Below are 22,226 nucleotides of genomic sequence, written 5' to 3' on the forward strand. Positions count from 1 at the left end.
ATAGGCTTAAGCGCACGCCATGATTAAATAATGTGTGGAACGCATTTAAGTAGCAACAACTTCAGGTAAACCGTACCTGTAAAAGACTGGTGTAAAGAAATGGCTCCCTGTTGCAGTTACCCCCCCACTTTTTGCCTGATACTGACTTGACTGAGAAGTGTGCTGGGACCCTGCTAACCAGGCCCCAGCACCAGTGTTCTTTCACCTAAAATGTACCATTGTCTCCACAATTGGCACAACCCTGGCACCCAGGTAAGTCCCTTGTAACTGGTACCCCTGGTACCAAGGGCCCTGATGCCAGGGAAGGTCTCTAAGGGCTGCAGCATGTCTTATGCCACCCTAGGGACCCCTCACTCAGCACAGACACACTGCTTGCCAGCTTGTGTGTGCTGGTGGGGAGAAAATGACTAAGTCGACAAGGCACTCCCCTCAGGGTGCCATGCCAACCTCCCACTGCCTGTGGCATAGGTAAGTCACCCCTCTAGTAGGCCTTACAGCCCTAAGGCAGGGTGCACTATACCACAGATGAGGGCATATGTGCATGAGCACTATGCCCCTACAGTGTCTAAGCAAAACCTTAGACATTGTAAGTGCAGGGTAGCCATAAGAGTATATGGGCTGGGAGTCTGTCAAAAACGAACTCCACAGCTCCATAATAGCTACACTGAATACTGGGAAGTTTAGTATCAAACTTCTCAGAATAATAAACCCACACTGATTCCAGTGTTGGATTTATTAAAAAATGCACACAGAGGGCATCTTAGAGATACAATTTTACCCAATTGTTCAGTGCAGGACTGTAGGAAGTTGGCTCTGTATGTGCTATTTCAAAGTAAGGAATAGCATGCACAGAGTCCAAGGGTTCCCCTTAGAGGTAAAATAGTGGTAAAAAGAGATAATACTAATGCTCTATTTTGTGGTAGTGTGGTCGAGCAGTAGGCTTATCCAAGGAGTAGTGTTAAGCATTTGTTGTACATACACATAGACAATAAATGAGGTACACACACTCAGAGACAAATCCAGCCAATAGGTTTTGTTATAGAAAAATATCTTTTCTTAGTTTATTTTAAGAACCACAGGTTCAAATTTAACATGTAATATCTTGTTTGAAAGGTATTGCAGGTAAGTATTTTAGGAACTTTGAATAATCACAGTAGCATATATACTTTTTACATAAAACACAATAAGCTGTTTTAAAAGTGGACACAGTGCAATTTTCACAGTTCCTGGGGGAGGTAAGTTATTGTTAGTTTTAACAGGTAAGTAAGACACTTACAGGGTTCAGTTCTTGGTCCAAGGTAGCCCACCGTTGGGGGTTCAGAGCAACCCCAAAGTTACCACACCAGCAGCTCAGGGCCGGTCAGGTGCAGAGTTCAAAGTGGTGCCCAAAACGCATAGGCTTCAATGGAGAGAAGGGGGTGCCCCGGTTCCAGTCTGCCAGCAGGTAAGTACCCGCATCTTCGGAGGGCAGACCAGGGGGGTTTTGTAGGGCACCGGGGGGGACACAAGCCCACACAGAAATTTCACCCTCAGCAGCGCGGGGGCGGCCGGGTGCAGTGTTAGAACAAGCGTCGGGTTCGCAACGGAAGTCAATGAGAGATCAAGGGATCTCTTCAGCGCTGCAGGCAGGCAAGGGGGGGCTTCCTCGGGGAAACCTCCACTTGGGCAAGGGAGAGGGACTCCTGGGGGTCACTTCTGCAGTGAAAGTCCGGTCCTTCAGGTCCTGGGGGCTGCGGGTGCAGGGTCTTTTCCAGGCGTCGGGACTTAGGTTTCAGAGAGTCGCGGTCAGGGGAAGCCTCGGGATTCCCTCTGCAGGCGGCGCTGTGGGGGCTCAGGGGGGACAGGTTTTGGTACTCACAGTCGTAGAGTAGTCCGGGGGTCCTCCCTGAGGTGTTGGTTCTCCACCAGCCAAGTCGGGGTCGCCGGGTGCAGTGTTGCAAGTCTCACGCTTCTTGCGGGGAGTTTGCAGGGTTCTTTAAAGCTGCTCCTTTGGATAAAGTTGCAGTCTTTTTGGAGCAGGTCCGCTGTCCTCGGGAGTTTCTTGTCGTCGTCGAAGCAGGGCAGTCCTCAGAGGATTCAGAGGTCGCTGGTCCCTTTGGAAGGCGTCGCTGGAGCAGAGTTCTTTGGAAGGCAGGAGACAGGCCGGTGAGTTTCTGGAGCCAAGGCAGTTGTTGTCCTCTGGTCTTCCTCTGCAGGGGTTTTCAGCTAGGCAGTCCTTCTTCTTGTTGTTGCAGGAATCTAGTTTCTAGGTTCAGAGAGAGCCCTTAAATACTAAATTTAAGGGCGTGTTTAGGTCTGGGGGGTTAGTAGCCAATGGCTACTAGCCCTGAGGGTGAGTACACCCTCTTTGTGCCTCCTCCCAAGGGGAGGGGGTCACATCCCTAATCCTATTGGGGGAATCCTCCATCTGCAAGATGGAGGATTTCTAAAAGTTAGAGTCACCTCAGCTCAGGACACCTTAGGGGCTTTCCTGACTGGCCAGTGACTCCTCCTTGTTATTCTCATTATTTTCTCCGGCCTTGCCGCCAAAAGTGGGGTCCGGGGCCGGAGGGGGCGGGCAACTCCACTAGCTGGAGTGTCCTGCGGTGCTGTGACAAAAGGGTGAGCCTTTGAGGCTCACCGCCAGGTGTTACAGCTCCTGCCTGGGGGAGGTGTTAGCATCTCCACCCAGTGCAGGCTTTGTTACTGGCCTCAGAGTGACAAAGGCACTCTCCTCATGGGGCCAGCAACATGTCTCTAGTGTGGCAGGCTGCTGGAACCAGTCAGCCTACACAGATGGTCGGTTAAGTTTCAGGGGGCACCTCTAAGGTGCCCTCTGTGGTGTATTTTACAATAAAATGTACACTGGCATCAGTGTGCATTTATTGTGCTGAGAAGTTTGATACCAAACTTTCCAGTTTTCAGTGTAGCCATTATGGTGCTCTGGAGTTCGTGTAAAACAGACTCCCAGACCATATACTCTTATGGCTACCCTGCACTTACAATGTCTAAGGTTTTGCTTAGACACTGTAGGGGCACAGTGCTCATGCACTGGTACCCTCACCTATGGTATAGTGCACCCTGCCTTAGGGCTGTAAGGCCTGCTAGAGGGGTGTCTTACCTATACTGCATAGGCAGTGAGAGGCTGGCATGGCACCCTGAGGGGAGTGCCATGTCGACTTACTCATTTTGTTCTCACTAGCACACACAAGCTGGTAAGCAGTGTGTCTGTGCTGAGTGAGGGGTCTCTAGGGTGGCATAATACATGCTGCAGCCCTTAGAGACCTTCCCTGGCATCAGGGCCCTTGGTACCAGAGGTACCAGTTACAAGGGACTTATCTGGATGCCAGGGTGTGCCAATTGTGGAATCAAAAGTACAGGTTAGGGAAAGAACACTGGTGCTGGGGCCTGGTTAGCAGGCCTCAGCACACTTTCAATTCAAAACATAGCATCAGCAAAGGCAAAAAGTCAGGGGGTAACCATGCCAAGGAGGCATTTCCTTACAAGGACTGACTGGTCTGTGCCAGCCTGCTGCTGAGAGACGAGTTTCTGACCCCATGCGGTGAGAGCCTTTGTGCTCTCTGAGGACAGAAACAAAGCCTGCTCTGGGTGGAGGTGCTTCACACCTCCCCCCTGCAGGAACTGTAACACCTAGCAGTGAGCTTCAAAGGCTCAAGCTTCGTGTTACAATGCCCCAGGGCACTCCAGCTAGTGGAGATGCCCGCCTCCTGGACCCCAGCCCCCACTTTTGGCGGCAAGTCCAGGAGAGATAATGAGAAAAACAAGGAGGAATCACTGGCCAGTCAGGACAGCCCCTAAGGTGTCCTGAGCTGAGGTGACTCTGACTTTTAGAAATCCTCCATCTTGTAGAAGGAGGATTCCCCCAATAGGGATAGGAATGTGACCCCCTCCCCTTGGGAGGAGGCACAAAGAGGGTGTACCCACCCTCAGGGCTAGTAGCCATTGGCTACTAACCCCCCAGACCTAAACACGCCCTTATATTTAGTATTTAAGGGCTCCCCTGAACCTAAGAATTGAGATTCCTGAAACTACAAGAAGAGGACTGCTGAGCTGAAAAACCCCTGCAGAGGAAGAACAGAAGACACCAACTGCTTTGGCCCCAGACTCACCGGCCTGTCTCCTGCCTTCCAAAGAAACCTGCTCCAGCGACGCTTTCCAAGGGACCAGCGACCTCTGAATCCTCTGAGGACTGCCCTGCTTCAAGAAAGACAAGAAACTCCCGAGGACAGCGGCCCTGCTCCAAAAGAACTGCAACTTTGTTTCAAGGAGCAGATTTAAAGATCCCTGCAACTCCCCGCAAGAAGCATGAGACTTGCAACACTGCACCCGGCGACCCCGACTCGACTGGTGGAGAACCAACACCTCAGGGAGGACCCTCCGGCGACTCCAAGACTGAGTAACCAAAGTTGTCCCCCCTGGGCCCCCACAGCGACGCCTGCAGAGGGAATCCGGAGGCTCCCCCTGACCGCGACTGCTTGAACTCCATTTCCCGACGGCTGGAAAAGACCCTGCACCCGCAGCCCCCAGCACCTGAAGGAACGGAACTCCGGTGCAGGAGTGACCCCCAGGAGGCCCTCTCCCTTGCCCAGGTGGTGGCTACCCCAAGGAGCCCCCCCCCCCCTCCCCTTGCCTGCACCGCTGAAGAGACCCCTTGGTCTCCCATTGAAATCCATTGGAAACCCGATGCTTGTTTGTACACTGCACCCGGCCGCCCCCGCGCTGCTGAGGGTGTACTTTCTGTGTGGACTTGTGTCTCCCCCGGTGACCTACAAAACCACCCTGGTCTGCCCTCCGAAGACACGGGTACTTACCTGCTGGCAGACTGGAACCAGGGCACCCCCTTCTCTCCATTGAAGCCCATGTGGTTTGGGCACCTCTTTGACCTTTGCACCTGACCGGCCCTGAGCTGCTGGTGTGGTGACTTTGGGGTTGCTCTGAACCCCCAACGGTGGGCTACCTTGGACCCAAAACTGAAACCTGTAAGTGACTTACTTACCTGTTAAAACTAACAATAACTTACCTCCCCCAGGAACTGTGAAAATTGCACTGTGTCCACTTTTAAAACAGCTTATTGTGTTTTATGTAAAAAGTATATATGCTACTGTGATTATTCAAAGTTCCTAAAATACTTACCTGCAATACCTTTCAAATGAGATATTACATGTAGAATTTGAACCTGTGGTTCTTAAAATAAACTAAGAAAAGATATTTTTCTATACCAAAACCTATTGGCTGGATTTGTCTCTGATTGTGTGTTCATTTATTGCCTGTGTGTATGTACAACAAATGCTTAACACTACTCCTTGGATAAGCCTACTGCTCCACCACACTACCACAAAATAGAGCATTAGTATTATCTCTTTTTGCCACTATCTTACCTCTAAGGGGAACCCTTGGACTCTGCGCATACTATTCCTTACCTTGAAATAGTGCATACAGAGCCAACTTCCTACAATTGGTCTCTCAAATCACCTTAGAGGAAGAGTCATATCTTGTAACGAACACACTTAAGCTTAGATATTTGAGGGGGTGTGTAGAAGCACAACTCTTTAGATTATGTCACTGTTGTGTTTCTGATCATTGAACAGATACAGGACTGGCCTTAGAAGTCTAACGTTTCCCTTTGAAATGCTCTGGTATAGAGAGGAATTCACTGTGGACTCAATGATAGCGAGGGAGTAGGGAATATGGTTGCAAAACCCGTGAAAAAAAAAATCTCACTCTTTCCCAACCAAAATTGATTAATATCACATCACATTCCTGCAGTTATAAGAAGTGTTAGGCTTTCTTACTGGACACTGCAACTAAGCAATTCCACTTTAGCCTCATCCGTCGACAAAATATTTCTCCGGGAGTCTTATGGTTCATTCAGGTTCTTATTTTGTAAATATTAACAATAAGACAAAGTTTTTTTTCTCTGCAAGGGGGGTTTGTCTTGGATGTCTTTCCTGAAAATCAGTCCTTGTTCAGTCTTCTCTTAACTGCAGAATCGTAAAAATCTAACCGGACCGGAAGACTTGCAACCATCTAACTTTCTCCAGTTGTATATAAGCTTTCTTACTGTGGAATGATGGAGATTTTTTTGCAAATCGCTTTATAATCTTTTCTAGACTGATAAGAGGTAACTATGCTGTCTCTCCGGCAGTCACAGATCTCTTCACATAGGGAAGGAGTGTTACTATAGGCCTGGAGTACTACAGAACAAATTGACAAAGTTTCTAATTTTATTTAGAGTTGGTGTCACTTTGCAATGAATCTGTAATGAAGTGCAATTGTTTGGTAGCACCTAATCCCAATTACCATGTTAACATAGAAGCAGCAAGAGTGCACTTTTCAGACAAGGTGCCCGAACGCTAGCTGACTTTGTTCGTTCAATAAATGACACTGAAATGTTAATGTTGGTTGTCACATGTGTTTAGACTTATCTACTGCTGGTGGCTGATGAAAATTACAAAGTTTATATGTAATCTTCATCTAAAACAACAGAATGTTAAGAGGTGTACTTTCCTGCCAATACACTGGCTACACAGAGTGGAAAGTTGCAAGGGACACGTTGACATTTTTCTATTACTCACACAATTCAAAATTTATTGAATTTACCTGACAATTACAGCAAAATGCAAGGCCGGACAAAAGTCATGCTACAAACAAATTAAGACGCAATACAAACTAATACCACAGCCAATTAATGATTTCAGGAAGAAGGAAAATTGCCAGGGGAGATCATTTTCATGACACAGAAAAAAAAGCAAGAGTAGGTTTAAAGAACGTACCAACGACAATGAGACAAAATGATGAATGGTAGTGTAAGGAAATGCCTCCTTGGCATGGTTGCCCCCTGACTTTTTGCCTTTGCTGATGCTATGTTTACAATTGAAAGTGTGCTGTGGCCTGCTAACCAGGCCCCAGCACCAGTGTTCTTTCCCTAACCTGTACTTTTGTATCCACAACTGGCAGACCCTGGCATCCAGATAAGTCCCTTGTAACTGGTACTTCTAGTACCAAGGGCCCTGATGCCAAGGAAGGTCTCTAAGGGCTGCAGCATGTCTTATGCCACCCTGGAGACCTCTCACTCAGCACAGACACCCTGCTTGCCAGCTTGTGTGTGCTAGTGAGGACAAAACGAGTAAGTCGACATGGCACTCCCCTCAGGGTGCCATGCCAGCCTCTCACTGCCTATGCAGTATAGGTAAGACACCCCTCTAGCAGGCCTTACAGCCCTAAGGCAGGGTGCACTATACCATAGGTGAGGGTACCAGTGCATGAGCATGGTACCCCTACAGTGTCTAAACAAAACCTTAGACATTGTAAGTGCAGGGTAGCCATAAGAGTATATGGTCTGGGAGTCTGTCAAACACGAACTCCACAGCACCATAATGGCTACACTGAAAACTGGGAAGTTTGGTATCAAACTTCTCAGCACAATAAATGCACACTGATGCCAGTGTACATTTTATTGTAAAATAGACCCCAGAGGGCACCTTAGAGGTGCCCCCTGAAACTTAACCGACTGTCTGTGTAGGCTGACTAGTTCCAGCAGCCTGCCACACCAGAGACATGTTGCTGGCCCCATGGGGAGAGTGCCTTTGTCACTCTGAGGCCAGTAACAAAGCCTGCACTGGGTGGAGATGCTAACACCTCCCCCAGGCAGGAGCTGTAACACCTGGCGGTGAGCCTCAAAGGCTCACCCCTTTGTCACAGCCCAGCAGGGCACTCCAGCTTAGTGGAGTTGCCCGCCCCCTCCGGCCACGGCCCCCACTTTTGGCGGCAAGGCTGGAGGGAACAAAGAAAGCAACAAGGAGGAGTCACTGGCCAGTCAGGACAGCCCCTAAGGTGTCCTGAGCTGAAGTGACTCTAACTTTTAGAAATCCTCCATCTTGCAGATGGAGGATTCCCCCAATAGGGTTAGGATTGTGACCCCCTCCCCTTGGGAGGAGGCACAAAGAGGGTGTACCCACCCTCAGGGCTAGTAGCCATTGGCTACTAACCCCCCAGACCTAAACACGCCCTTAAATTTAGTATTTAAGGGCTACCCTGAACCCTAGAAAATTAGATTCCTGCAACTACAAGAAGAAGGACTGCCCAGCTGAAAACCCCTGCAGCGGAAGACCAGAAGACGACAACTGCCTTGGCTCCAGAAACTCACCGGCCTGTCTCCTGCCTTCCAAAGATCCTGCTCCAGCGACGCCTTCCGAAGGGACCAGCGACCTCGACATCCTCTGAGGACTGCCCCTGCTTCGAAAAGACAAGAAACTCCCGAGGACAGCGGACCTGCTCCAAGAAAGGCTGCAACTTTGTTTCCAGCAGCCTTGAAAGATCCCTGCAAGCTCCCCGCAAGAAGCGTGAGACTTGCAACACTGCACCCGGCGACCCCGACTCGGCTGGTGGAGATCAAACACCTCAGGAGGGACCCCAGGACTACTCGGATACTGTGAGTACCAAAACCTGTCCCCCCTGAGCCCCCACAGCGCCGCCTGCAGAGGGAATCCCGAGGCTTCCCCTGACCGCGACTCTTTGAACCTAAAGTCCCGACGCCTGGGAGAGACCCTGCACCCGCAGCCCCCAGGACCTGAAGGACCGGACTTTCACTGGAGAAGTGACCCCCAGGAGTCCCTCTCCCTTGCCCAAGTGGAGGTTTCCCCGAGGAATCCCCCCCTTGCCTGCCTGCAGCGCTGAAGAGATCCCTAGATCTCCCATTGACTTCCATTACAAACCCGACGCTTGTTTCTACACTGCACCCGGCCGCCCCCGCGCTGCTGAGGGTGAAATTTCTGTGTGGGCTTGTGTCCCCCCCGGTGCCCTACAAAACCCCCCTGGTCTGCCCTCCGAAGACGCGGGTACTTACCTGCAAGCAGACCGGAACCGGGGCACCCCCTTCTCTCCATTCTAGCCTATGTGTTTTGGGCACCACTTTGAACTCTGCACCTGACCGGCCCTGAGCTGCTGGTGTGGTGACTTTGGGGTTGCTCTGAACCCCCAACGGTGGGCTACCTTGGACCAAGAACTAAGCCCTGTAAGTGCCTTACTTACCTGGTTAACCTAACAAATACTTACCTCCCCTAGGAACTGTGAAAATTGCACTAAGTGTCCACTTTTAAAACAGCTATTTGTGAATAACTTGAAAAGTATACATGCAATTTTGATGATTTGAAGTTCCTAAAGTACTTACCTGCAATACCTTTCGAATGAGTTATTACATGTAGAATTTGAACCTGTGGTTCTTAAAATAAACTAAGAAAAGATATTTTTCTATATAAAAACCTATTGGCTGGATTTGTCTCTGAGTGTGTGTACCTCATTTATTGTCTATGTGTATGTACAACAAATGCTTAACACTACTCCTTGGATAAGCCTACTGCTCGACCACACTACCACAAAATAGAGCATTAGTATTATCTATTTTTACCACTACTTTACCTCTAAGGGGAACCCTTGGACTCTGTGCATGCTATTCCTTACTTTGAAATAGCACATACAGAGCCAACTTCCTACATTGGTGGATCAGCGGTGGGGTACAAGACTTTGCATTTGCTGGACTACTCAGCCAATACCTGATCACACGACAAATTCCAAAATTGTCATTAGAAATTGATTTTTGCAATTTGAAAAGTTTTCTAAATTCTTAAAAGACCTGCTAGGGCCTTGTGTTAGATCCTGTTTAGCATTTCTTTTAGAGTTTAAAAGTTTGTAAAAGTTTGAATTAGATTCTAGAACCAGTTTTAGATTCTTAAAAAGTATTCCAACTTTTAGAAGCAAAATGTCTAGCACAGATGTGACTGTGGTGGAACTCGACACCACACCTTACCTCCATCTACAGATGAGAGAGCTAAGGTCACTCTGTAAACTAAAGAAAATAACCATAGGCCCCAAACCTACCAAAATACAGCTCCAGGAGCTTTTGGCAGAGTTTGAAAAGGCCAACCCCTCGGAGGGTGGCAACTCAGAGGAAGATGATAGTGAATTGGAGGAAGATTCCCCCCTACCAGTCCTATCTAGGGAGGACAGGGCCTCTCAAGCCCTGACTCCAAAAATACTAGTCAGAGATACTGGCTCCCTCACAGGAGGGACCAGCACCTCTGAAATCACTGAGGATAACCCCAGTGAAGAGGACATCCAGTTAGCCAGGATGGCCAAAAGATTGGCTTTGGAAAGACAGATCCTAGCCATAGAGAGGGAAAGACAAGAGATGGGCCTAGGACCCATCAATGGTGGCAGCAACATAAATAGGGTCAGAGATTCTCCTGACATGTTGAAAATCCCTAAAGGGATTGTAACTAAATATGAAGATGGTGATGACATCACCAAATGGTTCACAGCTTTTGAGAGGGCTTGTGTAACCAGAAAAGTGAACAGATCTCACTGGGGTGCTCTCCTTTGGGAAATGTTCACAGGAAAGTGTAGGGATAGACTCCTCACACTCTCTGGACAAGATGCAGAATCTTATGACCTCATGAAGGGTACCCTGATTGAGGGCTTTGGATTCTCCACTGAGGAGTATAGGATTAGATTCAGGGGGGCTCAAAAATCCTCGAGCCAGACCTGGGTTGACTTTGTAGACTACTCAGTGAAAACACTAGATGGTTGGATTCAAGGCAGTGGTGTAAGTAATTATGATGGGCTGTACAATTTATTTGTGAAAGAACACCTGTTAAGTAATTGTTTCAATGATAAACTGCATCAGCATCTGGTAGACCTAGGACCAATTTCTCCCCAAGAATTGGGAAAGAAGGCGGACCATTGGGTCAAGACAAGGGTGTCCAAGACTTCAACAGGGGGTGACCAAAAGAAAGGGGTCACAAAGACTCCCCAGGGGAAGGGTGATGAGACAACCAAAACTAAAAATAGTAAAGAGTCTTCTACAGGCCCCCAAAAACCTGCACAGGAGGGTGGGCCCAGAGCCTCTTCACAAAACAATGGGTACAAGGGGAAAAACTTTGATCCCAAAAAGGCCTGGTGTCATAGCTGTAAACAGCATGGACACCAAACTGGAGACAAGGCCTGTCCCAAGAAAGGTTCCACTCCAAACTCCCATCCAGGTAACACTGGTATGGCTAGTCTCCAAGTGGGATCAACAGAGTGCCCAGAGCAAATCAGGGTCCACACTGAAGCTACTCTAGTTTCTGAGGGTGGGGTGGATTTAGCCACACTAGCTGTCTGGCCGCCTAACATGCAAAAATACAGACAGCAACTCTTAATTAATGGGACTAGAATAGAGGGCCTGAGGGATACAGGTGCCAGTGTCACCATGGTGACAGAGAAACTGGTTTCCCCTGGCCAATACCTGACTGGAAAAACTTACACAGTCACCAACGCTGACAATCAGAGAAAAGTACATCCCATGGCAATGGTTACTTTAGAATGGGGAGGGGTCAATGGCCTGAAACAGGTGGTGGTCTCCTCAAATATCCCAGTGGACTGTCTGCTTGGAAATGACCTGGAGTCCTCAGCATGGGCTGAGGTAGAACTAAAAACCCATGCAGCAATGCTGGGTATCCCTGAACTGGTGTGTGTGAAAACAAGAGCACAATGCAAGGCACAGGGTGAAAAAGTAGAGCTGGAGTCTGGAAAAATGGCCCAGCCTACCAAGAGAACAGGAAAGTCAGTTGGGAAACCAACTGCAACACAGCAAAAGAAAGGGAACCTCTCTTCTCAGGAAGAAGTTCTGCCCTCTGAGGGAACTGAGCCTTTGGAGCTTGAACCTTATCAGGTTGAGCTCTTAGGCCCAGGGGGACCCTCAAGGGAGGAGCTGTGTAAGGGACAAGAAACCTGTCCCTCTCTTGAAGGCCTTAGGCAGCAAGCTGCTGAAGAGTCCAAAGGCAAGAAAAATGGAACGCATAGGGTCTATTGGGAAGATGGACTCCTGTACACTGAGGCCAGAGACCCCAAACCTGGTGCCACTAGGAGAGTGGTAGTGCCTCAGCTGTTCAGAGAGTTCATCCTAACATTGGCCCATGACATTCCCCTTGCTGGGCATTTGGGACAAACCAAGACGTGGGACAGGTTAGTCAACCACTTCTACTGGCCCAATATGTCCACCATGGTTAAGGAGTTTTGCCTCTCCTGCCCCACCTGTCAAGCCAGTGGTAAGACAGGTGGGCATCCAAAGGCCCCCCTCATTCCACTTCCAGTGGTGGGGGTGCCCTTTGAAAGAGTGGGTGTGGACATAGTTGGTCCACTAGAACCTCCCACAGCCTCAGGAAATATGTATATCCTGGTAGTAGTGGATCATGCTACCAGGTATCCTGAAGCTATTCCCCTTAGGTCGACTACTGCCCCTGCAGTAGCCAAGGCCCTCATTGGTATCTTTACCAGAGTGGGTTTCCCTAAGGAGGTGGTGTCTGACAGAGGTACCAACTTCATGTCAGCATACCTAAAGCACATGTGGAATGAGTGTGGAGTGACTTATAAATTCACTACACCTTACCATCCACAAACTAATGGCTTAGTTGAGAGATTCAACAAGACATTAAAGGGCATGATCATGGGGCTCCCAGAAAAACTCAAAAGGAGATGGGATGTCCTCCTGCCATGTCTGCTTTTCGCTTACAGGGAGGTACCACAGAAGGGAGTAGGGTTCTCACCCTTTGAACTTCTGTTTGGTCATCCTGTAAGGGGACCACTTGCCCTTGTTAAAGAAGGCTGGGAGAGACCTCTCCATGAGCCTAAACAGGACATAGTGGACTATGTACTTGGCCTTCGCTCTAGAATGGCAGAGTACATGGAAAAGGCAACCAAAAACCTTGAGGCCAGCCAACAACTCCAGAAGTTTTGGTATGACCAAAAGGCTGCACTGGTTGAGTTCCAACCAGGGCAGAAAGTCTGGGTTCTGGAGCCTGTGGCTCCCAGGGCACTCCAGGACAAATGGAGTGGTCCTTACCCAGTACTAGAAAGGAAGAGTCAGGTCACCTACCTGGTGGACCTGGGCACAAGCAGGAGCCCCAAGAGGGTGATCCATGTGAACCGCCTTAAGCTCTTCCATGACAGGGCTGATGTGAATCTGTTGATGGTAACAGATGAGGATCAGGAGGCAGAGAGTGAACCTCTCCCTGATCTTCTATCATCAGACCCAAAAGATGGCACAGTAGATGGAGTGATCTACTCAGACACCCTCTCTGGCCAACAGCAAGCTGATTGTAGGAGAGTCCTACAACAGTTTCCTGAACTCTTCTCCTTAACCCCTGGTCAGACACACCTGTGTACCCATGATGTGGACACAGGAGACAGCATGCCTGTCAAAAACAAAATCTTTAGACAGTCTGACCATGTTAAGGAAAGCATCAAGGTGGAAGTCCACAAGATGCTGGAATTGGGAGTAATTGAGCGCTCTGACAGCCCCTGGGCTAGCCCAGTGGTCTTAGTCCCCAAACCTCACACCAAAGATGGAAAGAAAGAGATGAGGTTTTGTGTGGACTACAGAGGGCTCAATTCTGTCACCAAGACAGATGCTCATCCAATTCCAAGAGCTGATGAGCTCATAGATAAATTAGGTGCTGCCAAATTCTTAAGTACCTTTGACTTGACAGCAGGGTACTGGCAAATAAAAATGGCACCTGGAGCAAAAGAGAAAACAGCATTCTCCACACCTGATGGGCATTATCAGTTTACTGTTATGCCCTTTGGTTTAAAGAATGCCCCTGCCACCTTCCAAAGGTTGGTGAATCAAGTCCTTGCTGGCTTGGAGTCCTTTAGCACAGCTTATCTTGATGATATTGCTGTCTTTAGCTCCACCTGGCAGGATCACCTGGTCCACCTGAGGAAGGTTTTGAAGGCTCTGCAATCTGCAGGCCTCTCTATCAAGGCATCCAAATGCCAGATAGGGCAGGGAACTGTGGTTTACTTGGGCCACCTTGTAGGTGGAGGCCAAGTTCAGCCACTCCAACCCAAGATCCAGACTATTCTGGACTGGGTAGCTCCAAAAACCCAGACTCAAGTCAGGGCATTCCTTGGCTTGACTGGGTATTACAGGAGGTTTGTGAAGGGATATGGATCCATTGTGACAGCCCTCACTGAACTAACCTCCAAGAAAATGCCCAAGAAAGTGAACTGGACTGTGGAATGCCAACAGGCCTTTGACACCCTGAAACAAGCAATGTGCTCAGCACCAGTTCTCAAAGCTCCAGATTATTCTAAGCAGTTCATTGTGCAGACTGATGCCTCTGAACATGTGATAGGGGCAGTTTTGTCCCAAACAAATGATGATGGCCTTGACCAGCCTGTTGCTTTCATTAGCAGGAGGTTACTCCCCAGGGAGCAGCGTTGGAGTGCCATTGAGAGGGAGGCCTTTGCTGTGGTTTGGTCCCTGAAGAAGCTGAGACCATACCTCTTTGGGACTCACTTCCTAGTTCAAACCGACCACAGACCTCTCAAATGGCTGATGCAAATGAAAGGTGAAAATCCTAAACTGTTGAGGTGGTCCATCTCCCTACAGGGAATGGACTTTATAGTGGAACACAGACCTGGGACTGCCCATGCCAATGCAGATGGCCTTTCCAGGTTCTTCCACTTAGAAAATGAAGACTCTCTTGGGAAAGGTTAGTCTCATCCTCTTTCGTTTGGGGGGGGGGTTGTGTAAGGAAATGCCTCCTTGGCATGGTTGCCCCCTGACTTTTTTCCTTTGCTGATGCTATGTTTACAATTGAAAGTGTGCTGAGGCCTGCTAACCATGCCCCAGCACCAGTGTTCTTTCCCTAACCTGTACTTTTGTATCCACAATTGGCAGACCCTGGCATCCAGATAAGTCCCTTGTAACTGGTACTTCTAGTACCAAGGGCCCTGATGCCAAGGAAGGTCTCTAAGGGCTGCAGCATGTCTTATGCCACCCTGGAGACCTCTCACTCAGCACAGACACACTGCTTGCCAGCTTGTGTGTGCTAGTGAGGACAAAACGAGTAAGTCGACATGGCACTCCCCTCAGGGTGCCATGCCAGCCTCTCACTGCCTATGCAGTATAGGTAAGACACCCCTCTAGCAGGCCTTACAGCCCTAAGGCAGGGTGCACTATACCATAGGTGAGGGTACCAGTGCATGAGCATGGTACCCCTACAGTGTCTAAACAAAACCTTAGACATTGTAAGTGCAGGGTAGCCATAAGAGTATATGGTCTGGGAGTCTGTCAAACACGAACTACACAGCACCATAATGGCTACACTGAAAACTGTGAAGTTTGGTATCAAACTTCTCAGCACAATAAATGCACACTGATGCCAGTGTACATTTTATTGTAAAATACACCACAGAGGGCACCTTAGAGGTGCCCCCTGAAACTTAACCGACTATCTGTGTAGGCTGACTAGTTTTAGCAGCCTGCCACAAACCGAGACATGTTGCTGGCCCCATGGGGAGAGTGCCTTTGTCACTCTGAGGCCAGTAACAAAGCCTGCACTGGGTGGAGATGCTAACACCTCCCCCAGGCAGGAATTATCACACCTGGCGGTGAGCCTCAAAGGCTCACCTCCTTTGTGCCAACCCAGCAGGACACTCCAGCTAGTGGAGTTGCCCGCCCCCTCCGGCCAGGCCCCACTTTTGGCGGCAAGGCCGGAGAAAATAATGAGAAAAACAAGGAGGAGTCACTGGCCAGTCAGGACAGCCCCTAAGGTGTCCTGAGCTGAAGTGACTCTAACTTTTAGAAATCCTCCATCTTGCAGATGGAGGATTCCCCCAATAGGGTTAGGATTGTGACCCCCTCCCCTTGGGAGGAGGCACAAAGAGGGTGTACCCACCCTCAGGGCTAGTAGCCATTGGCTACTAACCCCCCAGACCTAAACACGCCCTTAAATTTAGTATTTAAGGGCTACCCTGAACCCTAGAAAATTAGATTCCTGCAACTACAAGAAGAAGGACTGCCCAGCTGAAAACCCCTGCAGCGGAAGACCAGAAGACGACAACTGCCTTGGCTCCAGAAACTCACCGGCCTGTCTCCTGCCTTCCAAAGATCCTGCTCCAGCGACGCCTTCCGAAGGGACCAGCGACCTCGACATCCTCTGAGGACTGCCCCTGCTTCGAAAAGACAAGAAACTCCCGAGGACAGCGGACCTGCTCCAAGAAAGGCTGCAACTTTGTTTCCAGCAGCCTTGAAAGATCCCTGCAAGCTCCCCGCAAGAAGCGTGAGACTTGCAACACTGCACCCGGCGAGCCAGACTCGGCTGGTGGAGATCCAACACCTCAGGAGGGACCCCAGGACTACTCTGATACTGTGAGTACCAAAACCTGTCCCCCCTGAGCCCCCACAGCGCCGCCTGCAGAGGGAATCCCGAGGCTTCCCCTGACCGCGACTCTTTGAACCTAAAGTCCCGACGCCTGGGAGAGACCCTGCACCCGCAGCCCCCAGGACCTGAAGGACCGGACTTTCACTGGAGAAGTGACCCCCAGGAGTCCCTCTCCCTTGCCCAGGGACACAGTTTTTTCTAACTTTACTTGTAGCCATGCAGCAGTCATGCTGCTGCACAACATTGCAAAAATACATTTGTAAAGCCAACAGCTCCCACATAAGCATGACCTACTGGCTTTGACAATGCTTATTTTTTATGCAGGACGGTCAAGCAAGAATTGTGGGTATGAGAGATGGGTAATTAACGATAACAGGGTGGTGGATTGGGAAACAAATATGGCTAAATGGGGGGGGGGGTCCGCAACACAGAACAGATGGGAGGGAGGGCAACGGAGTGACCCAAAAAAAAAAGATGGTGGGCAAGAAGCATAGCGGAAAAAAGGTCATGGGTGGGTAGGTCATATGGGTGGGTGGGGCAAGAAGCAGCTCAGAAAGGGGGAGGGTGGGGCAAGAAGCAGCACAGAAAAGAGGAATACATCTGTGTAGGAAGTTGGCTCTGTATGTGCTATTTCAAAGTAAGGAATAGCATGCACAGAGTCCAAGGGTTCCCCTTAGAGGTAAAATAGTGGTAAAAATAGATAATACTAATGCTCTATTTTGTGGTAGTGTGGTCGAGCAGTAGGCTTATCCAAGGAGTAGTGTTAAGCATTTGTTGTACATACACATAGACAATAAATGAGGTACACACACTCAGAGACAAATCCAGCCAATAGGTTTTGTTATAGAAAAATATCTTTTCTTAGTTTATTTTAAGAACCACAGGTTCAAATTTAACATGTAATATCTTGTTTGAAAGGTATTGCAGGTAAGTACATTAGGAACTTTGAATCATCAAAATCGCATGTATACTTTTCAAGTTATTGACAAATAGCTATTTTAAAAGTGGACACTTAGTGCAATTTTCACAGTTCCTGGGGGAGGTAAGTTTTTGTTAGTTTTACCAGGTAAGTAAGACACTTACAGGGTTCAGTTCTTGGTCCAAAGTAGCCCACCGTTGGGGGTTCAGAGCAACCCCAAAGTCACCACACCAGCAGCTCAGGGCCGGTCAGGTGCAGAGTTCAAAGTGGTGCCCAAAACGCATAGGCTAGAATGGAGAGAAGGGGGTGCCCCGGTTCCGGTCTGCTTGCAGGTAAGTACCCGCGTCTTCGGAGGGCAGACCAGGGGGGTTTTGTAGGGCACCGGGGGGGACACAAGCCCACACAGAAATTTCACCCTCAGCAGCGCGGGGGCGGCCGGGTGCAGTGTAGAAACAAGCGTCGGGTTTGCAATGTTAGTCTATGAGAGATCAAGGGATCTCTTCAGCGCTGCAGGCAGGCAAGGGGGGGGTTCCTCGGGGAAACCTCCACTTGGGCAAGGGAGAGGGACTCCTGGGGGTCACTTCTCCAGTGAAAGTCCGGTCCTTCAGGTCCTGGGGGCTGCGGGTGCAGGGTCTTTTCCAGGCGTCGGGACTTAGGTTTCAGAGAGTCGCGGTCAGGGGAAGCCTCGGGATTCCCTCTGCAGGCGGCGCTGTGGGGGCTCAGGGGGGACAGGTTTTGGTACTCACAGTCGTAGAGTAGTCCGGGGGTCCTCCCTGAGGTGTTGGTTCTCCACCAGCCGAGTCGGGGTCGCCGGGTGCAGTGTTGCAAGTCTCACGCTTCTTGCGGGGAGATTGCAGGGTCTTTAAAGCTGCTCCTTGAAACAAAGTTGGTCTTTTTGGAGCAGGTCCGCTGTCCTCGGGAGTTTCTTGTCTTTTTCGAAGCAGGGCAGTCCTCAGAGGATTCAGAGGTCGCTGGTCCCTTGGAAGGCGTCGCTGGAGCAGAGTTCTTTGGAAGGCAGGAGACAGGCCGGTGAGTTTCTGCAGCCAAGGCAGTTGTCGTCTTCTGGTCTTCCTCTGCAGGGGTTTTCAGCTAGGCAGTCCTTCTTCTTGTAGTTTGCAGGAATCTAATTTTCTAGGGTTCAGGGTAGCCCTTAAATACTAAATTTAAGGGCGTGTTTAGGTCTGGGGGGTTAGTAGCCAATGGCTACTAGCCCTGAGGGTGGGTACACCCTCTTTGTGCCTCCTCCCAAGGGGAGGGGGTCACAATCCTAACCCTATTGGGGGAATCCTCCATCTGCAAGATGGAGGATTTCTAAAAGTTAGAGTCACCTCAGCTCAGGACACCTTAGGGGCTGTCCTGACTGGCCAGTGACTCCTCCTTGTTGCTTTCTTTGTTCCCTCCAGCCTTGCCGCCAAAACTGGGGGCCGTGGCCGGAGGGGGCGGGCAACTCCACTAAGCTGGAGTGCCCTGCTGGGCCGTGACAAAGGGGTGAGCCTTTGAGGCTCACCGCCAGGTGTTACAGCTCCTGCCTGGGGGAGGTGTTAGCATCTCCACCCAGTGCAGGCTTTGTTACTGGCCTCAGAGTGACAAAGGCACTCTCCCCATGGGGCCAGCAACATGTCTCTAGTGTGGCAGGCTGCTGGAACTAGTCAGCCTACACAGACAGTCGGTTAAGTTTCAGGGGGCACCTCTAAGGTGCCCTCTGGGGTGTATTTTGCAATAAAATGTACACTGGCATCAGTGTGCATTTATTGTGCGGAGAAGTTTGATACCAAACTTCCCAGTTTTCAGTGTAGCCATTATGGTGCTGTGGAGTTCGTGTTTGACAGACTCCCAGACCATATACTCTTATGGCTACCCTGCACTTACAATGTCTAAGGTTTTGTTTAGACACTGTAGGGGTACCATGCTCATGCACTGGTACCCTCACCTATGGTATAGTGCACCCTGCCTTAGGGCTGTAAGGCCTGCTAGAGGGGTGTCTTACCTATACTGCATAGGCAGTGAGAGGCTGGCATGGCACCCTGAGGGGAGTGCCATGTCGACTTGCTCGTTTTGTCCTCACTAGCACACACAAGCTGGCAAGCAGTGTGTCTGTGCTGAGTGAGAGGTCTCCAGGGTGGCATAAGACATGCTGCAGCCCTTAGAGACCTTCCTTGGCATCAGGGCCCTTGGTACTAGAAGTACCAGTTACAAGGGACTTATCTGGATGCCAGGGTCTGCCAATTGTGGATACAAAAGTACAGGTTAGGGAAAGAACACTGGTGCTGGGGCCTGGTTAGCAGGCCTCAGCACACTTTCAATTGTAAACATAGAATCAGCAAAGGCAAAAAGTCAGGGGGCAACCATGCCAAGGAGGCATTTCCTTACAATCTGTACTTGTTCCATGCTCTAGAGAAGAAACAGGAAGCAAAGTCTGGAATGTGCTGGTCAATCAAACTGTAGCAAAGAACAGTGACAATGAAGGCAACAAATGATAAGCAATGGGCTGTCTCCAAGCCCTCTATTGTACACAGTAGTCTTCCCAAGTGACAGCGCTCACATGCTGTTGGCAGGGGAGACCTAAAAATCAGCCTTAACACCCTTGTACTCCGACCCCCAAGACAGGCTGGTAGAGGTGAGAGGTCATCTCCAAAAGATTTTAGAACATTGTTAGAACTGGCACCCTTAGGTAGTGTCTCCTCGCAGACAGACACAAGTACTATAATAAAATACCCTAAAGACTGTAAAACGAGCCCCATACAAAGTGTGCTTAAAAGTGAATATTCATAGGAGTTTGGTCATGTGGAGTCCTTTTTGTGGCGTTTCATTGTGATTACTGCATGTGTGTTGCACAAATACTTTACACACTGACTTCTAAGTTAAGTCTGCCTGCTCTGTGCCAAGTTACCAGAGGGACACGAGCACAGGTTAATTTAAATCATGTAACTGACTTACCCTGACTAGGATTGTGGACCCTACTTGGCCAGGGTGCATGCCACTGCCAACTAGAGACCACATTTCTAACAACTATTTTAAGATTTACACCTGAGTGTGTGCATGTGCCATGGTCGTCTTGTAAGCTAAAAGAAAAAACACTAAGATGGCAGTCATTTCTGTTTTTATAGTGCCTTTACTGTAAGAAAAAAAAAAAAAAAAAACACTACAGCCATATATTTTTAGCTTGTTCCCTCTCAAACCTCCTAGCAAACTTTAGAACCAATTTCTTTCAATTCACTTAATAAATCGACATGCACTAATTACTTCTTTAAAATTACTAATCCGCTTCCTACCCTACCCCCCCCGAATCTTTATCTACTTTTATTTTTTATAATCAAGGGTTCTCATTCCGACTACAACAAAAAAACAAAACCTAAACATCTATCTGAATCAACCCTGGGATTTGCAGTGAATGGAAAGCTTTACAGAGATGAATCCCTAAAGAATGGAGGGAGCTTGACCAAAGACGGATACTAAGCAAGGGAAGAGGGCAGAATACATGCACATGTTTGTCCTTAATTGCTGCAAACTCTAGATGTTAAATTCTAGGGTATCACACAGTACAAGATTCATGCAAAAAGGAAAGATTTACCATTGGTCCATATTAGTATTTAGAATCAGAATCATGCAAAAAATGAATAATCCTCCCAAACATATTTTCTTTGGACAAGGCCGGAGAGACTACCACAGGCTAATTATTAGCATTCATATTTTGCTTCCAGTCTAGTCAAGCACAGCATGCCTGTAAACATATGGTCTCACCTGGCCATTCCTACTGAAGATGAACAAGTGTCTTTCATTCACCCTCATGTTTGACACCATCGGTTCAACACTACTAGCCTTTCTGCATATTCGTTTTCTCAGAGGTTTCCCAGCCACAACTCTGCTTCTTCATTCTTTTCTACAACGGACTTACACCATTCTGCTCTCCTCTCAGCTTCCACACTGCCCTATTTGCAATACCTTTAAGAGGGATTGTCTCGTATCATACTCCCACTATTTTTTTGTTATCTTTCATGTCCTCTTTAGACTCTTTTGCTTTCCCATTTTGTAAAGAAATGCCTCCTTGGCATGGTTACCCCCTGACTTTTTGCCTTTGCTGATGCTATGTTTTGAATTGAAAGTGTGCTGAGGCCTGCTAACCAGGCCCCAGCACCAGTGTTCTTTCCCTAAACCTGTACTTTTGTATCCACAATTGGCACACCCTGGCATCCAGATAAGTCCCTTGTAAATGGTACCCCTGGTACCAAGGGCCCTGATGCCAAGGAAGGTCTCTAAGGGCTGCAGCATGTCTTATGCCACCCTGGAGACCCCTCACTCAGCACAGACACACTGCTTGCCAGCTTGTGTGTGCTGGTGAGAACAAAACGAGTAAGTCGACATGGCACTCCCCTCAGGGTGCCATGCCAGCCTCTCACTGCCTATGCAGGTGTAGATAAGTCACCCCTCTAGTAGGCCTTACAGCCCTAAGGCAGGGTTCACTACACCATAGGTGAGGGCACCAGTGCATGAGCACTGTGCCCCTACAGTGTCTAAGCAAAACCTTAGACATTGTAAGTGCAGGGTAGCCATAAGAGTATATGGTCTGGGAGTCTGTTTTACACGAACTCCACAGCACCATAATGGCTACACTGAAAACTGGGAAGTTTGGTATCAAACTTCTCAGCACAATAAATGCACACTGAGGCCAGTGTACATTTTATTGTGAAATACACCCCAGAGGGCACCTTAGAGGTGCCCCCTGAAACCTTAACCGACTATCTGTGTAGGCTGACTGGTTCCAGCAGCCTGCCACAACCGAGACATGTTGCTGGCCCCATGGGGAGAGTGCCTTTGTCACTCTGAGGCCAGTAACAAAGCCTGCACTGGGTGGAGATGCTAACACCTCCCCCAGGCAGGAGCTGTCACACCTGGCGGTGAACCTCAAAGGCTCATCCCTTTGTGCCAGCACCACAGGACACTCCAGCTAGTGGAGTTGCCCGCCCCCTCCGGCCACGGCCCCCACTTTTGGTGGCAAGGCCGGAGAAAATAATGAGAACAACAAGGAGGAGTCACTGGCCAGTCAGGACAGCCCCTAAGATGTCCTGAGCTGAAGTGACTCTAACTTTGAGAAATCCTCCATC

The 22,226-nt window shown here is 49.1% G+C and overlaps 1 protein-coding gene across 1 annotated transcript in view; it reads right to left on the reverse strand.

Moving 5' to 3' along the window:
* The window catches only part of ZFR (zinc finger RNA binding protein), a 501,254-nt gene that overhangs the window by 370,231 nt on the left and 108,797 nt on the right, over positions 1–22,226 (reverse strand). The window lies entirely within an intron of this gene.

The sequence above is a fragment of the Pleurodeles waltl genome, chromosome 1_1 (assembly GCF_031143425.1).
Source record: "Pleurodeles waltl isolate 20211129_DDA chromosome 1_1, aPleWal1.hap1.20221129, whole genome shotgun sequence".
NCBI lineage: Eukaryota > Metazoa > Chordata > Amphibia > Caudata > Salamandridae > Pleurodeles > Pleurodeles waltl.